This window comes from Pan paniscus, chromosome 3 (genome assembly GCF_029289425.2).
Source record: "Pan paniscus chromosome 3, NHGRI_mPanPan1-v2.0_pri, whole genome shotgun sequence".
Lineage (NCBI taxonomy): Eukaryota > Metazoa > Chordata > Mammalia > Primates > Hominidae > Pan > Pan paniscus.
Genome location: NC_073252.2, coordinates 139,518,922 through 139,536,219, shown reverse-complemented (window position 1 = coordinate 139,536,219; position 17,298 = coordinate 139,518,922). Strand labels below are relative to the sequence as shown.

General features: G+C 39.1%; 1 protein-coding gene across 6 annotated transcripts in view; it reads right to left on the bottom strand.

Moving 5' to 3' along the window:
* The window catches only part of IL15 (interleukin 15), a 110,683-nt gene extending 93,792 nt beyond the window's left edge, over positions 1 to 16,891 (bottom strand). For 3 of the 6 annotated variants that reach the window (XR_010112037.1, XM_063603914.1, XM_055111858.2), the window contains exon 1: positions 16,183 to 16,764. The gene's annotated coding sequence lies outside the window, so the exon portion shown is untranslated. Of the gene's footprint in view, positions 1 to 15,706 lie in introns of all 6 variants that reach the window. The other 3 variants (XR_010112038.1, XM_003820694.5, XM_003820693.6) reach the window with 2 other exon arrangements.
* Positions 16,892 to 17,298: the final 407 nt, after the last annotated feature.

The following is a 17,298-nucleotide window of genomic DNA, read 5'->3' as shown; positions in this document are numbered from 1 at the left end:
GGTGAAAATGACACCTAATGATATAGTACATCTCCCACTCACAAATAACTGGATTCAAATATTGCTACTGCTTCTCACCAATCCCTTATAGAAGCAAAGAGATGCGATTACCATAATCCTCAGGAATAACACTTAAAATTAAATTTAAAAATCTAGGAACAGCTAATCTTTTACTAAGCACAAATGCACATTAGACCACAAATCCTCCAGTACTCTTTCTCCAGACAGTTTCTCTAGGCTTGGCTGCCATTCTTCTAATTGTTTATTATTCTTGCTGATTAGACCTCTGGCATCTCTTGTTCCAAATACTTAGCTTCACATGAAATGTATCACGTGATTTAGCCTGAGCATTGGATCTCTGTAGCAGTCCCAAACGTCTTGTTTCTAAAACATTGCTTTCTGGCCTACTTTCTGACAAGTAAACTAACCTTCTCAAGTCTATATAAAAAAGCAATAGTGCTTATAAAACTGCTAAGGGGGAGGTTGTCTCTATTAATAAAGTTTATTTGGCAACTAGCAGTGTTTGGACTCCTGAGCTCTAATGTGGTCAATGTGGTTGCTTTTTTCTCCCTAGATTGGACAGCAGAACTTATCTTTTATAGCACTGCTGGTTCTTCCTTCTCCACTTGGGCTGTACAAATTATCTGAGACAGAGCTAACAGAGATCCTGTCCTCACAATAGGAGAATAGTCCGTTTTAGTACTTTATCTCCTCTTTCACTGGCCTCATTAACAATTCTTATCTAAATGGTTGTTATCAAAACTATTATTATAAATAGATTGCCATTCTTGTCTTCTTTATAATTTTTGCTTTTCATTTTTTCTGCTTTATATTACTTCTCCTATGCCTTTCAGCTTTTGTCTAAGAAAAATGGTTTTTGTAGACATCAAACACTTGGCATGCCTCATCCTTTCTGTGGGATGACAGATTTGTCACAATCTTTAAGATTTTGACCCTTTCTGCTGGGTGTACTTGCTACAGGTTTCCCAAGATGGCTGCATTTTTTGTAGTCTAAGATGTCGGATTTCTTTGGAGGGTTTTATTGGCAGTGGCAGAGTGAAAGATGAAGGGGTACAGAAGGTAGAAGTGAGTAACTTTTTTCTTGCTCCAGAGCAATCCCTGAGTAACTAAGCCTGCATTATTAACTTACATGACCAAATTATTCATAAAATTAATTTTTGACAAATACTGAGTGAGAACAAAGAAAATTGAAAAATCTTACCGAATATATATATATATCATCCGGGTTGGAATACAATATAGAAAATTATCTCTATTCAGTTATAAAACATACTTCTAGGAAACTAACATTAAATGTGGTCCATGTGGTGGGACCACAACATTCATTTAAAAAAATAAAATGTAAGGCGTACAAAGGCAGTTTTGTTACATGGCTATACTGCATAGAGGTAAAGTCTGGGCTACTAGTGTAACCATCACCAGAATAATGTACATTGTACAATTAAGTAATCTCTCATCCCTCAACCTCTTTCCATCTCCAAACCTTTTGGATTCTCCAATGACTATTATTCCACATTCTATGTCCATGTGTACACATCACTTAGCCCCCACTTCTAAGTGACAATATACCACATTTGACTTTCTGTTTTGATTTGTTTCACTTGAGATAATGGCCTCCAATTCCGTCATGTTGCTGCAAAAGACGTGATTTTAATATTTTTATGGCTGAATAGTATTTCATTGTGTATGTGTATATATATGTGTTTATATATGTATATATATAGATGGTGTGTGTGTGTATATATATATGGTGTGCATATATACACACACGCACACCGTGGAATCTCTCTCTTTGGATGTGTTGTGTAAATAATGGTGGAAGTGTTCATCTATTCTTTTATTATACTCCATACAGACTACCATCATTCCCATCTATTCATCATTAACATATTACAATTTCCAAAACTATAGCTCATGTAAAATTGAGATTGAGAACTTCTTGATGAAATGTGGAGCTTTCCTAATCTTACCAGAACCATGGAATGGACTGGGGTCTAGAGACTTGGACCCTAGGCTTGATTCTGCCTTTAAACAGCTATGTGACACTAGCAAGGTACTTTATGTCTTTAAGTGTCACTTACCTTGTCTTTAAAATACGGAGATTAGACTGGAGGTGTCTAAAGTCCCTTCCAGTGCCTAAGTAACATCTATAAAGATGACAGGTTGAAAATCTCAGCATATGATAGAATCCATCCATGTTATGTTGGTTCCCTGAACCACCAGATTCAACACCAAAGGGATTTTCTCTGGTCTAATTATCTTAATTTTCAAGAAGAGAATAATAAGTGCAGAGAAATTAAATGTATTGTTCAATTTTACATAAAGAGGTTAAATTGAAATTTAGCAATGTGTTTTGGATCCCTACTTTAATTCTTCACCAGAAGTTCATTCAGTTACCATAGCACAAAGCATATGCTATGCATTGTGCTGCTTCTCCATATTAACTTCAATTTCAAAAGGGCTCTGCTTCATCCCTAAAATCCATGATAACAGTATGTTTGGGGTTTGCACCTCCATATGTATTGACTATATCTAAAGTGCAGTTACTAGTAGACATTGAGGGATTTTTTCATCTCACAGCTTAGATCTAACTATCCTACACCATCACTGCTACCACCCAAATTCTACTATATTGTAATTTGCTCCATTCCATTATGTCCAAATAGCTACATTCTGGGTCAGAGCAATAAATTAAGCATCCTAGTTACAATTGCTCTGTGACAACTCCATTTCATCCTGGCTCACTGTAGTTCAATTATCACCTCTACCTTGGAGGAGTAGGAAGATGGGAGTTTCACCATCTCCTTGCACCAATGGCTAATCCACCACTTTTGCTTTTATACTGCTTGGCACATAGGTAAACACTCAATACAAATGAATGGTGATTATTATTTTTGTCTTCATCACTTTACTGAATAGTTGTGCCAACACTGGCATCCTCATCGTCTCCCAAAATGTAAAACAAAAAATGTTTTTCTGAGCCCTGTATTAAATTTGATGTTTACTATAGATTTTTCATAGATATACTTTAGTCAGTTTTGGAAAATCCAATCTATTTTTATTCTTCTGAGAACTTGACACTAACTTTTCCTATATCCTTAAGATTATTTTGATAGATTTTCTGATGTTGAGCCATCCAGACAATCCTCAAATAAACCATATTTAATTGCAGCAAGCGTGCTCCTACTGGGGAAGGTTGTGTTGCTGGTTTGTTTTACTGTTGTGTTATGTTAGCTAATGCTTTATTTACTATTGAAAAATGTTATTGATTTTTAAAAATCTTTGGTCTGGCAACTTTTCTGAGCTCTCCCATTTGTTTTAGTAGCTTGTTAATTTGTATGGCTTTCATCTATAAATAATGAAAATTTCACCTCCTCTCTTTTAATCTTTATAATTCTTATTAATTGCACCAGCAAGGTAGCACCCTCTATAGGAAGTGTGCATGCTTGAGAGAGAAACCTGAGTTCAAGCTCCAGTTCCACCACTTCCTACTGGTAGTCCCTGCACCAGTCACCACACTTCCTGGTGCTTCAGTTTACTTATCTGAAAAGTGGGAAGGAAAGTATCTCATGAGTTTGAGAATGTTACATATGTTAACGTACTTGGGACTATGGATGAAAATAAATGTTAACTATTGAAATATTTATGGAATGAAGTTAAGAATGAAAGACACCTAACCCAACTTTGGACATTTAGGACAATATTCCCAGAGAAGCCATTATCAGACTGAGATTTCTGGACCAGGTGAGTCAGGAGAAGGGGGCACGGAAGAGATACTGGATGAAGTAGTGCATTCCAATGAGAGAAACATGTCCAAATATTTGGCTATGAAAGGAAGTGTGTTGTATTTAGGGGCAGAGAGTAGTTCAGTATCCTGGACACTCAGCTGTTTACATGTAAACAATAATTGTTCCACGAGACAATAAGTTCCTAAAGAGAATCAAATGTGCTGCGTCTTTTTATCCTTCACAGCACTTGGCAGGGAGCCATGTACAGAGAAAGTGATCAATAAATATCCACTATTGTTTAGAACTTTTGGTGTGCTGTTAGCCTCTTTGGTTTAAACGCCTTAGCCTGGAAGCCATGCTTTATAAGTTGCAGCGGCTCAGAGTAATATGGTTTGACTTAAGAGAGGCCAAGGTTTAGAAGATGAATGCCTCAATATCAAGTCAAATAAGCCATCAGCATAACCACATCTTTCCAGTTTTAGAGGTTCTTTACAAGGATCTTGCTTTTCAGGAGTAGAATCTAAAGATACCAAATACAGATTTTAATCTGATATTTGAGGTAACTGCAAATTTTTTTAACAGCATAACAAGAGAAGAAACCATATTTCTTCTCTTAAACCCTCAGGAGAAGAGACACTAAATAAATTAAACTTCCGCAATACTATTATTTTCACACAATTTCTCTCATCTTTTTTGTCCTACTGAAATAACTTCTCAAAATACTCAGCAAATAAAATAAAGAAAATGAAAGGATTTCTGTTTGAAGGAATTTAGAGAATAAGGTGTGCCTTGTTTTAATTTCCTTTCATTTACTGAAGCATTTACTTTGCAAATTTATAAAATTATCCCCTCTATAATAAAACTGGCACAAAATATTAAACAAACGTATTTGTTTTCAGTTCTCTAAAACTCATACTCCTAATAAGGAAGTTAAAGATTCTATTTGTAACCTGGCCCCAGAAAATTCTATTTCCCTTCCTGACCCTGATAATAGGAAATATGCTGGGAATAGTTTCCCAAAAGCCATGTGATCACCAGTAATATACTATGAGTCAAATATGGTCAAACTCCTTTTCTCAGAACCTGATCTAACTTGACCCCTCAGGAATATATGTTGGATCATTGACAACAAGAATAACATTATTATAGCTCTACTATGTGCCAGGCAAGGTGTTAGACACATAAGGATGCAGTGTTTCTCAAACTTCAGCCCTTCCAACTCCACCATCACAATTCTTCTCATCTATGACCTTTATCATTTACCTGCAGGAGAGGCAATATGAACACAGATAAATACAGTGAAACACTGCAGATACTATGAGAGAAGTATCTATCAGGTGGAGAACACACAAAGGAAAGGTGTCAGGCAAGACAGGAGGTAAAGATAGTGTCTCGCCAGGAAAATGTCACAGAGAAAGTGAGTCTTTAAGGATGATCCCTATGTAAGAATAAGCATATGAGGGATTAAAATCCCTCTAGAGAGCAGCAGACAGAGCAAGTATGACAGGAAGGCAAGGTCTAGGAGGTGTAAAAAGCCTAGCCTTCTCTTTTGAAGACCTGGGAGCTGGTCAATTCCTCCTCGAAGGCCTTCCTGAATATCTCCTCTTTCAGGGTGCTTAGCTCAGTGACAGTCCCTCTAGTTGTCTTATGTGACCCTAAGCCATCTATATATACATTTGCCTCCTGGGGAAATATCCCGACCATTTGTTTTAACCAACAATTCTTTACTTAATTCACAAACCCAAATCTTGTACAAATAGCTTATCCAATCTTCAATCCAGTACTTCTAATCACTTACAGGACATTTTAAGTAGTTTATTCTACTTTTAACTCAATTGTGATATTTCCAAAATCAAGTTCATCCATTCCCCTACCTTGCCCCATGTGTTAGCTGTAATATATATCTCTTCCTAACATGTTTATCTTTCCTGACTCTCGTGGTTAAAATCTTGGGCATTCTCTGACTCTTCGCTGTGCTCTGCTCCTCCCACTCAATCAAGACCAGTCAAGTATTTAGGAAAGTCCCCAGCCCATATTAGGCACTCAAAATTATTAACTGCTGAAGTGCCAAAATCAATTCAATGAATAAACAGAACACTGGTAAATCAAATCTTCCTTGAAATTAGCTTGTCTTTCTATTCTCCATTCTATTTGCAGTACCCTACTACTTAGCATCCATTAATCCATTCATTTCCTCATTCATTTTTGTTTTAAATATTGCTTTAAATACTCAAGCTAATATTTGTTGAGAGACTACCATATGCCTAGCACTAATAGGTGATGGGAATATAGCAATGAATAAAATAACAAAACTGCATGTTCTCCTGTGGTTCATATTCTAATGAAGGGAGATGTTAATAATCAAATAATTCAATAAAACATACAAGTCCATAGTCCCTTATATGAAAATATTAAATCAAAAAAGCTCCAAAAACTGAAAGTTTCTCCTTAATTCACTGATTAACAAAACACAAGCTGAACTAACATTAGACTATGTGTAAGCTGTATTTATTCCCTTTTGAGGAAGTACCTGAATAAGCTTGGTCGTTACATGATATATAGTAAACACACTATATTACTTTCCAAAATCTGAAAAATAATCTGAATTCCCAAACAGGGTTGGGACAGGGAGTGCTGGTGAGGCTGCAATTTGAAGTACATCAGTCAAGGATTACTTCATTGCAACAGGGATATTTGAGACAAACCCCAAAGCAGGTATGGGGAAGGGGGTGATATCTGAGAGAAAAGCATTCTAGGAAGAAGGAACAGCAAGGTAAAAGACTCTTAGACAAGAACATAGTAGTATGGTTGGTGAATAGAAAAGGTGCCAGTGTAACTGACTCAGTGAGCTAAGGGAAGAGTAGCAGATGGCAGACATCAGGGGTACAAATCACTTAAGAGACTTAATATCCACTGTAACAGAATTTGGCTTGAGTGAGATGGGAGAACCATGTGGGGTTTGGAATAGAGGAGTAGCATAACCTGATTAATATTTTAACCAGATTACCCTTTGTGGTGGATAATCTCCAAAGACAGCTGCCATCAATCAGTGCCTTCCCCCCATGAACATGCATGACACTCTACTAATCAAAAGGTGGAATCTATGTCGTCTCCCCTTCAATCTGGGTGGCCTTCTGACTTGCTTTTCCCAAAAGAAGAAAACAAATGTTAAAGTCTGGAAATTCCATATCCAAGCCTTAAGTGGTTACAGCTCCAACTTCCTCTCTTATAGAAGTTGGCCAAGTTGTGAAGAGTTTGACAACCCTGAAACTACCGTGCTGTGAGAAAGTCCAGTTTAGCCATGTGGAAAGACTAAGTGGAGGAGAACCAAGGAGCCCAGACAACAGCCAGAACTGAGGCTCTATATGTGTGACTTAATGTCTGAGCCATGTCAGACATCCCTTGACCATTGAGTCATACCATCTGAGGCCACATACATTGCAGTGTAGAGACAAGTCATTCTCTTTGTGTTTTGTCCTAATTCTTAGGCTTGAGAAAATAAAATGGTTCTTATTTTACACCACTAAGTTTTGGGGTAGTCTATTATATGGAAATTAGTAATTGACATTGAAACTACTATGAGACTGAGTGGTGGGAAGACACCTGGAGAGAGGCAAGGACCCTGTTAGTGAAGGCTAGAAATGCAGTGACAAAATAGTTCAACCTAAGACTTGCTAGATTGGAAAATAACACCTATTCTCATTCTTGCCTTTCCAGGCAGCAAAAGATTCTCCAAGAAATAAGTAGTTTCAGGGCAAAGATCAAATCCAGGCTCTACTATTACATGTGCTCTCAGGTTGGAGATCAAATCAGGTGTGTGGCATGGAGGCCCTTCATTAAGAACTCTGAAAGATTTAAAATGATGTCTCACAGACCTTGCCAACTAGTCAAAAGGCTTCTAAAAATGGTAAGGGTTTCTATGGCACCTTGACTTCCCAAAAAATTAAAGTGGAACTTGTCTCAAGGATTTTCTGGTTATGTCTTTTATCTAACGGAGTGAATGAATCTCAATAAAATTCATAGGAAGCCCCCCAAATTTTAAATATCATTGAACTTAAAAACAAAAAGCAGTTAAACAAAAGTGAGTATACAAAAGGTCTCTAAATTATTAACCCTCTAACATCAGAAAGCAGGCTACGCCACTGCAAAGAATAGCAAAAATTATTTCTCATAGAAAAGAAAGAATGAATGAGAAAAGGAGCCCAAAGTGCAAAAGATGAAGTTAAGAGCCACAGAGGATCACTCCTAGGGAACAAATTTAAACCTTAATCAGGAACATGTATTGCTTCCAGAGCAAGAACTTGGGATATATGCCAGCTCTATTTAGACTTGCTATGGACTAGCAACTGTTATATGTTATATGTCTTGTTTTGAAATGGTATTTTTTTAAAGCAATTGTCCTATTTTTGTTTTACCATTGTATGTTGGGACAAGGGGAAGGTCACAGATAACCTGTCTTTTTAGCTACAGGTTGCTGCACTCAAGAAACTACATCAGAGAAATATCATCCTCATCTGGAGATCCAGTTTAGAGACTTAAAGTCTGAGTTTGATGCCATAACGAGATAAGCTATGGGGGATCCTGAAAGTCAATAATTAGTTAAATGATACAACTACTTGAGGCCAACATTATGTAAAGTCCAAGTTAGTCATGTATAGGGGTCACATACGGAGATATGGATGCCTGGCCAGCCATGAGCTTTCCAGCTATCCAAGCTGATGTTCTAGACATGTGAAGGAAGATGCTTTCTTGAATGTCTCATCTCCAGCAGCCTAGGAGGAGTCAAGCAGCCGAAAGTAGCCCAGATTACAAGATCACGATAAATAACAAATTATTGTTATTCAAGTCACTAAGTTCTGGGGGTGTTGTTTTGTTTTGTTCTTGTTTTATGGCTGTAGATCCTTTAGATGCAGGGACAGGTAACCAAAACACTGTGGCTGCTATGTTGAGAACAGGCTGGAGTGGAGATAAGGGGACAAGCAGCAGGCACTTTTGCAATAATACTGTGAGACATGATAGCAACTTGAACCCAGGTGACAGCACTGAAAAAAAGGGTGAGAAGAGATAGGATGTGGGGTATATTTTGAAGGCCTAGCTAAATAATTTGGTGGCAGATTCAACGTGGAATATGACATAAAGAGACGTTAAGGACAAATCCAAGATAGACTGATTGATTATCTATGGAACTAAGAGAATGAAATTGACATCAAGTAAGATGAGGAAGAAGGTGGGGCAAGCAGATATGGCAGTAAAGGCAGGAATCCAGTGAGTATTAGACATCCAATCAGAGATGGGTGAATAACAGCTAAATAGACTGCTAAATGAGTCTGGAGTTCAGGGGAGAGGTCATGGCTAGATTCACCTGTATATTTGTGAATCATCAATGTAAGAAGGGATAAAAAACCATGACACTAGATGAGATCACCAAGACAGAGAGTACAGATAGAGAACAGGCCTAAGGACTGAGCCCTCAGACAGCTATATTTACATGTTAGGGAAATTAGGAACTAGACAGAGACTGAAATTGTTGCTGGTAAGGTAAAAGGAGACTGAAATTGTTGCTGGTATGGTAAATGGAAAATAAGGAGAAGGGGAGTGGCTTGGAAGCCACATGAAGAACTCTCAGGTCCTGCTGAAAGGGTACATAGGAAAGGACCCAATAACTAACTACTGGATTTAATAAAAGGGATGTTCATGGTACCTTTGACAAGTGTATTTCTAGTGGAGCAGTGGAGATGACAGCCTGGCTGGTTCAGGAGAGAAAGGAGAGAGGAAAACTGGAAACAGAGAATATAGTTAAGGTTCTAAGTTTTCATGTAAAATGTGGGCAGAAAAAAACAGATATAGAAGTGAGCAGAAACATGAGGAGAAAAACATGAGTCTTTTTTAAAAACGGCAGAAGTTATAGCATGGCTACATGGTATTGGGAAAGACCCATAAGAGACAGAGAAAAAAATGGTGATGGAGAGAAAGAATGAATTACTAGAGTTATGTCCTTGAGCAGATAATGAGAATGAAACTACACTCCTGAATTAACTGTGATGAATTTCTAGCTGGTTTCCTTATCTCTAATTGTCTTTTCTTCAATAAATTCTACCTCAAACTAATTTCCCTAAAATACTATTTTTATTACAGTATTCCAACATTGTTTTGCTATATTACTTATGTTTCCTACCTCTTTTACAGTTGTCCGCTTAGCTGTCAAACACTTGAATGATGACTGACTCATGCTGAAGTCAATACAAATAGACTCTGACCAACCCTCTGCTAAGCACATGGAGCACATTGTCCTTACTCAAAATGTAAGTGTAGAGTCAGACACATAAAAATGAGTTTACAGACGTTAAAGCTGTTATAAGGGAATGTAGACAGCACCAAATGAATTCATGTAAGGGAGAAAATAATTCTGCCTGGGCAGTAGGTGGGGACAGAAAAAGTTATAGAGGGTTAACATTTTGAGCAGGACCCATGAAGGCTGACAAAGAATGGCAAGTGTGTCTGGACACTGAGGCAAGGTGACTGCAGCTGAGGCTAGAAGAGCAGACTTCACTGCAGAGGCTATCCAAGCCCTACTAGAGCTTATTTCGCACTAGTCCCCAGTGGGAAACCTCTGCAGAAGCTAGCCCAGGCTCTTTACTGCTCCCCATCCTACTCCCTGTACTTTGCTTTAAGCACAGTAACCCATGGTAATCCAGAAGCCAAAGGGAGGGTGTGGGAAAGAAGGCTGAACTATATATCCCAACTGAACAACACGCACCTCTGGCATACCCTACAACTTTCCCAGGGGTTTGTGGACATAGACGGTTCTAAAGGAACCAATTTCAAGATCCGTTACTTCCATAGGAGCCCCTTTTACCAGAGATATGCCTGATGTGTGCCCAAAGCAGGCAGATTTCTGGCAAGTTCTCCTTCCTCACTTCCTCTTTCATAATTACCCTTCTCCCACTTTAGGAAAAAAATGCCTATCTCTCCCTATCCAGAATCTTAACATGTGCCTTGCCTCACCAGGGTGCCAAATAAAGGGGCAATTTGAAAAGTTGATATAAGAGACATCTTTAATCAAAGCATTGACATATCTAGTTGTATGATATATATTTCCAATATTGTTTTAGTTTTTTTTTTCAAGAGCACGTTATTATTTATTATTATTATTATTATTCTCCAATACAGGTTTTGTTTTCAAAACTCCACAAAACGTAGCGATATTCACACTTTTCAACAAAAATAATTTACATTCAAAGCACTGATGCAAGAAATTTCCTTAGCACCTTTCTAAGTTTCTAGAAGCTCGAAAACCACATTGCGGCTTTTTTTTTTTTTTAATTATACTTTCAGTTCTAGGGTACATGTGCACAATGTGCAGGTTTGTTACATATGTATACATGCGCCATGTTGGTGTGCTGCACCCATTAACTCGTCATTTACATTAGGTGTATCTCCTAATGCTATCCTTCCCCCCTACCCCCACCCCATGACAGGCCCCGGTGTGTGATGTTCCCCTTCCTGTGTCCAAGTGTTCTCATTGTTCAATTCCCACCTATGAGTGAGAACATGCAGTGTTTGGTTTTTTGTCCTTGCAATAGTTTGCTGAGAATGATGGTTTCCAGCTTCATCCACGTCCCTACAAAGGACATGAACTCATCCTTTTTTATGGCTGCATAGTATTCTATGGTGTATATGTGCCACATTTTCTTAATTCAGTCTAACATTGATGGACATTTGGGTTGGTTCCAAGTCTTTGCTATTGTGAATAGTGCTGCAATAAACATGTGTCTTTATAGCAGCATGATTTATAATCCTTTGGGTATATATGTTTCAGTTTTATGCTTAATGATCACTTATCAAAACTTAATGGTTCCTTTGATTAATTTTATAATGATAGTGTTTTAAATAACATAAGCTAGAATAATTTTCACAACGAAAATCCTTCAAATAAAAAATCAAGTTTTATGTACTTATTTTTGTTGCAGATGAGTCAGGAAAATAGAAAATCTTTAACAGTAAAATGTTCAATTAAGAAAAAATCATTTGATAATTTTAGAGGTCAGTGCTAACAGTGTGCAAGGACTGCTTTGTCAGATTTCTTTAGAAGGCACATAAGCAAAATACCCAGGAAGGAGAAGTAGCATTCAGTGATATAAGGGACCAAAGACCCTCTCTGGGCTCCTTTAGTGTGTCACAATGACAAGCAGAGCTTACCCCCACCACCACCGCCATCAACCTTACAACCATCATATTTTCCTGTTCTACAACCATTTTCAGTTTCAATTCCCTCATTTCACAAAATAATTTGTCACTTTCCTGATTTTGTCTGCATCCTGTCAGCACTTGGAGGAACTATTAGCATTTAGAGAAGAAACAACTGTGTATTACATGCAGACTTTTTAAAAATCCATTTTTATATGGTCTACATAGAGTCTTCTGCCCCTGCAGTGGGATGAAACACTATAAAATAAATGCATACAAATACCCTGGCTCTGGATGTGAAATGTGGACAAATAATATTATTGAACTAAACTGAGATTAAAGAGCCTCTTTTTCTCCTCTTTCTGACTCCAGCACTAAACAACTTTTTTTTTTTTTGTTTAAAAAAGGGCAATATTCTTTGACATAGGCAAATTAATAAATAGCATTAAATCACCCCAAATGGTGACCAGGGTCTATTTCAAGGTAAGGATAGCAGCATTTTAGTTGTCAGTACACTGAACACCTGAGTTTTCTTAGAAGAGAATGCATATGATATCCGAAAAGGAGCATTAACATTAGAATCAAGATAAATCTCAGTGGAGTGTCTGTCTTACCTAGTTGTGTCCTAATGCAAGTGAAACTCTGCATGCCTTTTTTTTTTTCTTTGTAAATTCAGGATAAAAATGCAATGGTTATTCAAATTCAATGAGGACATACAGATGAAGTGCCAGTATGGTGGCTGAAACATAGCAGAGGCTTCCTCTTTGAAACTTTCAAATTCACATTAGGTTCCTACTGGAATGGCACTGTTAATAACAATAATTTGTCCTTCAGGCTTTCTGTCAAGATTTCTTAGCTTCTTATGTTTATATATTCAATACAGTCTGGAAGCTGAGTAAAAAGTAAACCTTGTCTGCCCACAGCTGTTAACAAATAGTACAGTACAATATATACATACACACACATATATGCACATACACAGTATATATACACATATAGGCATATATGCACACATATAGACATACAGTTGATAGTATTTAATTAGTGAAATTTACCATCAAATAGGTGTTAGTTAGTGCATTCCAGTACTCACTAAAATAACAATTTTTCCTTCAACTCCTCTATGGAATTTTTCCATCCAACCCATTCCTATAGGACAGCAGCAAGTATTTAAGCAATGTTCAGTGTCAGTAGTCTCATGCAGTTACTGTAATCAATGGGTGAGTAAATCAAAGAGCTAATATCGAGCAAAAGAAGTGGCTTCTTGCCAAACCTTCTACCATAACGCCTTCTGAAGAGAGGATGTCCCAAATAGTTAACTATATCATCTCCAGTTGGGATATTATGGGAAACTCTTCTTCTCTGACCTCTCCATGAATCCCAGACTTCTAGTTGTATGGAAGAAGGGATACATAGATAGGCAGAGACAGATATCTAGATCAATCCACATTTGCCTACTATTTGTCAGGCTCTTTCAGCATAAAGTGATGCAAATTAGACAAATGTTTTCATTCAGGGACCATAAAAGAAATTTCTCCAATATACCAAACACATATTTGATACTCAAATGAATATTATTTGATTATAAAGATAATCTTTAAATATATAATAATGTCAATTGCACAAGTAACATACAAACATTACTTTAAAACCGGCATTCTACCATTACAACACTGCCTGAAAATAAATAGGGATTATCACTGTCAAATTGTACGAAATATTTGTATGCAAATAATACCATCCTCCATAAATACCACCAGTCTTAAACTTGTCTCAGTTGGAATTCCAACTCTACCACTTTCTAGCTCTGTGACCTTGATAATTTCCTCAGCTGTAAAATATATTGCCTACCACATAAGTTTATTACGATGTTTTTAAAAAATACATCCTTAGAACAATGTCTGATACATAATAAGAACTCAACAATGTTAGTTATTATTCATACTGTTTCTCATAACTTAAGTTATAGGTCTGAAGACAGAACTCTGTATTATGATCAGCTAACCTTCAGAAAAATAGTTAACACAATGAGCAGAACTCAACATTAAACTCCAGGAGAGATGGGGGGAAAAGGACAGTAGTCTATATTTTCAAAAGATTTAAAACTGTTTTGGGTCAGAGACCCATTTAAAAAGCTGATCAAAGTTACGGATATTTTCCTGAGAAAAATCCACATGTACCCAGCATTTCAGGGCTGCTCTTCTAGCTGTCCTGAAATCCATCAGAGGCAGCAAATCTGAGATGGAGTATCCCGTAGGCTTTAAAACCTTCCACTTCCAAAATCTATTTCGATAAACTTTAAACCACTGTTTTCTCCATCCCCCAAGGAAATTTACAAACATATATTTCATTGACAAACATTGTGCCTTGCAATATAGCTGTTGACATTGGCTACATTAATTTCATGGATTAAAACAAAAGAGCATCATTTTAATCACCAGTAGTCTGCAGGAAAATTCCAACCAGAACTATAGCTTCCAATCAGGTTCTGGAGTTGCCACTCCAAATCAGCAAGGAACAGTGAAACCAAAAGTATGGGAACACCCTGCCTATCAGAAGTTCCAGACCAATGGTCAACTGACCCTTCTCTGTCACTGTTGCAAAGCAGATGATACTGCAGGAGAGACTCTTCTGATTGACTAAAATTCTGTGAGAATTTTACACGAATAAGGACCCGAAACTAAGACAATCATAACAAACCTTAAGATCTCTATGATACTTGTTAACTTTAAGCAAAACTAGCTTTTTCTTCACTTTTTAAATCTAAATGGCTTTTACTGTATTTTCAGTTCTTCTCTTTATATGTCTTTATATTCCTTCCCATGTATTTCCTTGCTCTGTTGGCCACATTACTTCACACGAAAACAACAGAAGTTTAAAAATTTAACCTGTATTATATCTTTTTTATTCATTTATTTATTTTTTGACAGGCTGGAGTGCAGTGGCAGATCATATAGCTCACTATAAACTGGAACTCCTGGTCTCAAGCTATCCTCTCGCCTCGGCCTTCCAAAAGTGTATTGTATCTTGATGCTTTCAGTAGAATGGTTCACCTTATAACCTCTACATGGCAGGATGCATAATCACCAGTTTATTCTGTAATACCTGAGCAAAAATTCAGCCTAGCTAATATGGCCTCTTTCACCACACTGACAAGATAAGGATGACGACCACTTAGTTGGCCACCACCAGTATCATAATATTAGATAGTAGTTTAAAAATATATAATGGAAACTAGCTGGTGACCACCACTTTACTTCCAGTTTTGAAATTGCTGACTCATCCTATTTAAGAATCTGTTGTAAGCATCATTTAAGAATTAGTTTGGTTTAGACATACTTTGAAGTCAACATAGTTTTTAATGCATGGAATTACATAAAGTCAAATGAACTGTATACCCTTGCTACATGCGGTCTTAATAACACTTGAAAAAATTGGCTGGATTTTCATTTAAAAGCCACCTTGAATAATGATTTTATTTCAGTGAAATTCGCTCGTATTTTTTCCAAGTTCCTTCGACATTCTAGATACACTATCGCTTCTCTAAGAGATAACTGGCTGGCGCAGAATTGGAACCAATACAGACCCAGGCCTGACTGCCAAGCACTGACCATTCCTGCAAATTTCTCTCCCAGAAGACGTGTGCAAGCAAAGAAGAGGGCGATAATTTGATTTTGCAAAGGTAGGGATAGACGCGCACGCACAGACATCTGCACCGGCCCACAGTGAGTTTGGGACGGGAGCAGTTAGGAAGTGGGGAGCTGCGGTACCTTTTCTTGGCCTTCCTGAGCTTGACTGGGTGCAGAACTCAGCCCTCAGGGCTGCGGGACAGCGTCTTCTCAGAAACCCGCAGCTTGGCTGGGGCCGCCAGACGCGCGTCCCTCACCCTCCCAGCGGAGCGCAGGGTGCCCGGCCCGCCTTGCGCTAGCCAGCAGCCTGGAACGCCGTAAGAGCGCAGCGCAGCAGGGAGTCGCACGCCAGGGGCAAAGGGACCTGCGATCTGCGCTCCTCCGGAAGCGGGAGGATGGCGAGGAGAGCCTCGGAAGTGTCATTAAAGGAAAAACCAAAAATTGAAGTTGCGGCTAAGTTTTCCCCATGAGAGGGCGGGGCAGCCCGGCCAGTAGGATAGACCGGAGGGTAACGCTGGAGCTGGGAGGGGCCCCGGGCGTAAGCTTTCGGGGAAAATTCCATCGCCCTTTCAACCACCACCACTCCCCTCCCAAGGCAAAGAAGCCGAGCTCTGTACCTCCATCGAGTCCTGGCTGCAGGGTGGGGGGCGACAGCCACCGCAGCCGGGAGGGTGCGGCCACCCAGTTCCCTCCCGGGGGGCGCCGGACTTCGAAGGCAGTGAGCGAGTCAGCTGGGATTCCCCCGGGCGCCTGCCACCCGGAGTCCCAACCCCCGGCGAAAAGAAAAGTGAAAGAGAAAGAGCCGGGAGCATAGGCGAAGACAAACACCTCCCGCGGAGACTGGGGGTGGGGCGGGTGGCGGCGGCTCCTGGATGACTGACTGCCCCAGGTGTCACTGCTTCCCGGCCTGTTTCCGTCCCTGCCGGGGCCTGGGGCGCAGAACTTGCAGGGCGAGCGCAAGGACACCGAGGAGCCCCAGCCCCGCCCTGCAGGAACACCAGCCACCGGTCTCCTCCTCTACCTGCCGGGACACCTGCAGAGAAGGCACAAGGACAGCCGCATCCCAAGCGACGGGCACCATGTGGGAAGCTTCCGCAGCTGAACCTGGAGACCCGGGCTGGGCTGGCGCGCATCCAAGTCTTCCTGAGGAAAGGGAAAAGGATGTCGGATCTGGATGCTGGGCGGCTACTCTAGACCGGCCTCTTGGTCCCCGCACAGGCTGCAAGAAGGAAACTTTGAAGTCCAACTAGCGGAAATGTTGGAAGAAGACACCCGGGTGGCAGCTTTGTGCAAGACAGTTGGTACAGGGAGTGAACTTACAGCAATGAGCCTCTCTGCGGATCACTTTTCCAGCCTATTGTGTAGTCCAGTGTAAAATATCACACATGGTCCCATTTGATGGAAGCGTGAGATGTTGTTCTTGTAGTATTTTTACATTGGAGGAAGGAACTGAGTTGAGGCTGAGTGATTTGCATGCCATAAAGGCAGTAGCAAAGACCTCACGCTTAGTTTTGAAAGTACTTTGCAGAATCTTGCACTCTTGTGAATCACTGAAAATCCCTCTTGTACGGTGCTTTCCAAATTTTCAGAGTCATGGTTCAGAGAAAATGATGTCTTCCTGGAGCTCAGTTTAATTTAGTTTAAAATTTAATTATGTTTTTAATTACATAAATATGATAAATATCAAATAGAAAAATAATAGAAATTATTCACTTTCCATGTACATAAAGTTC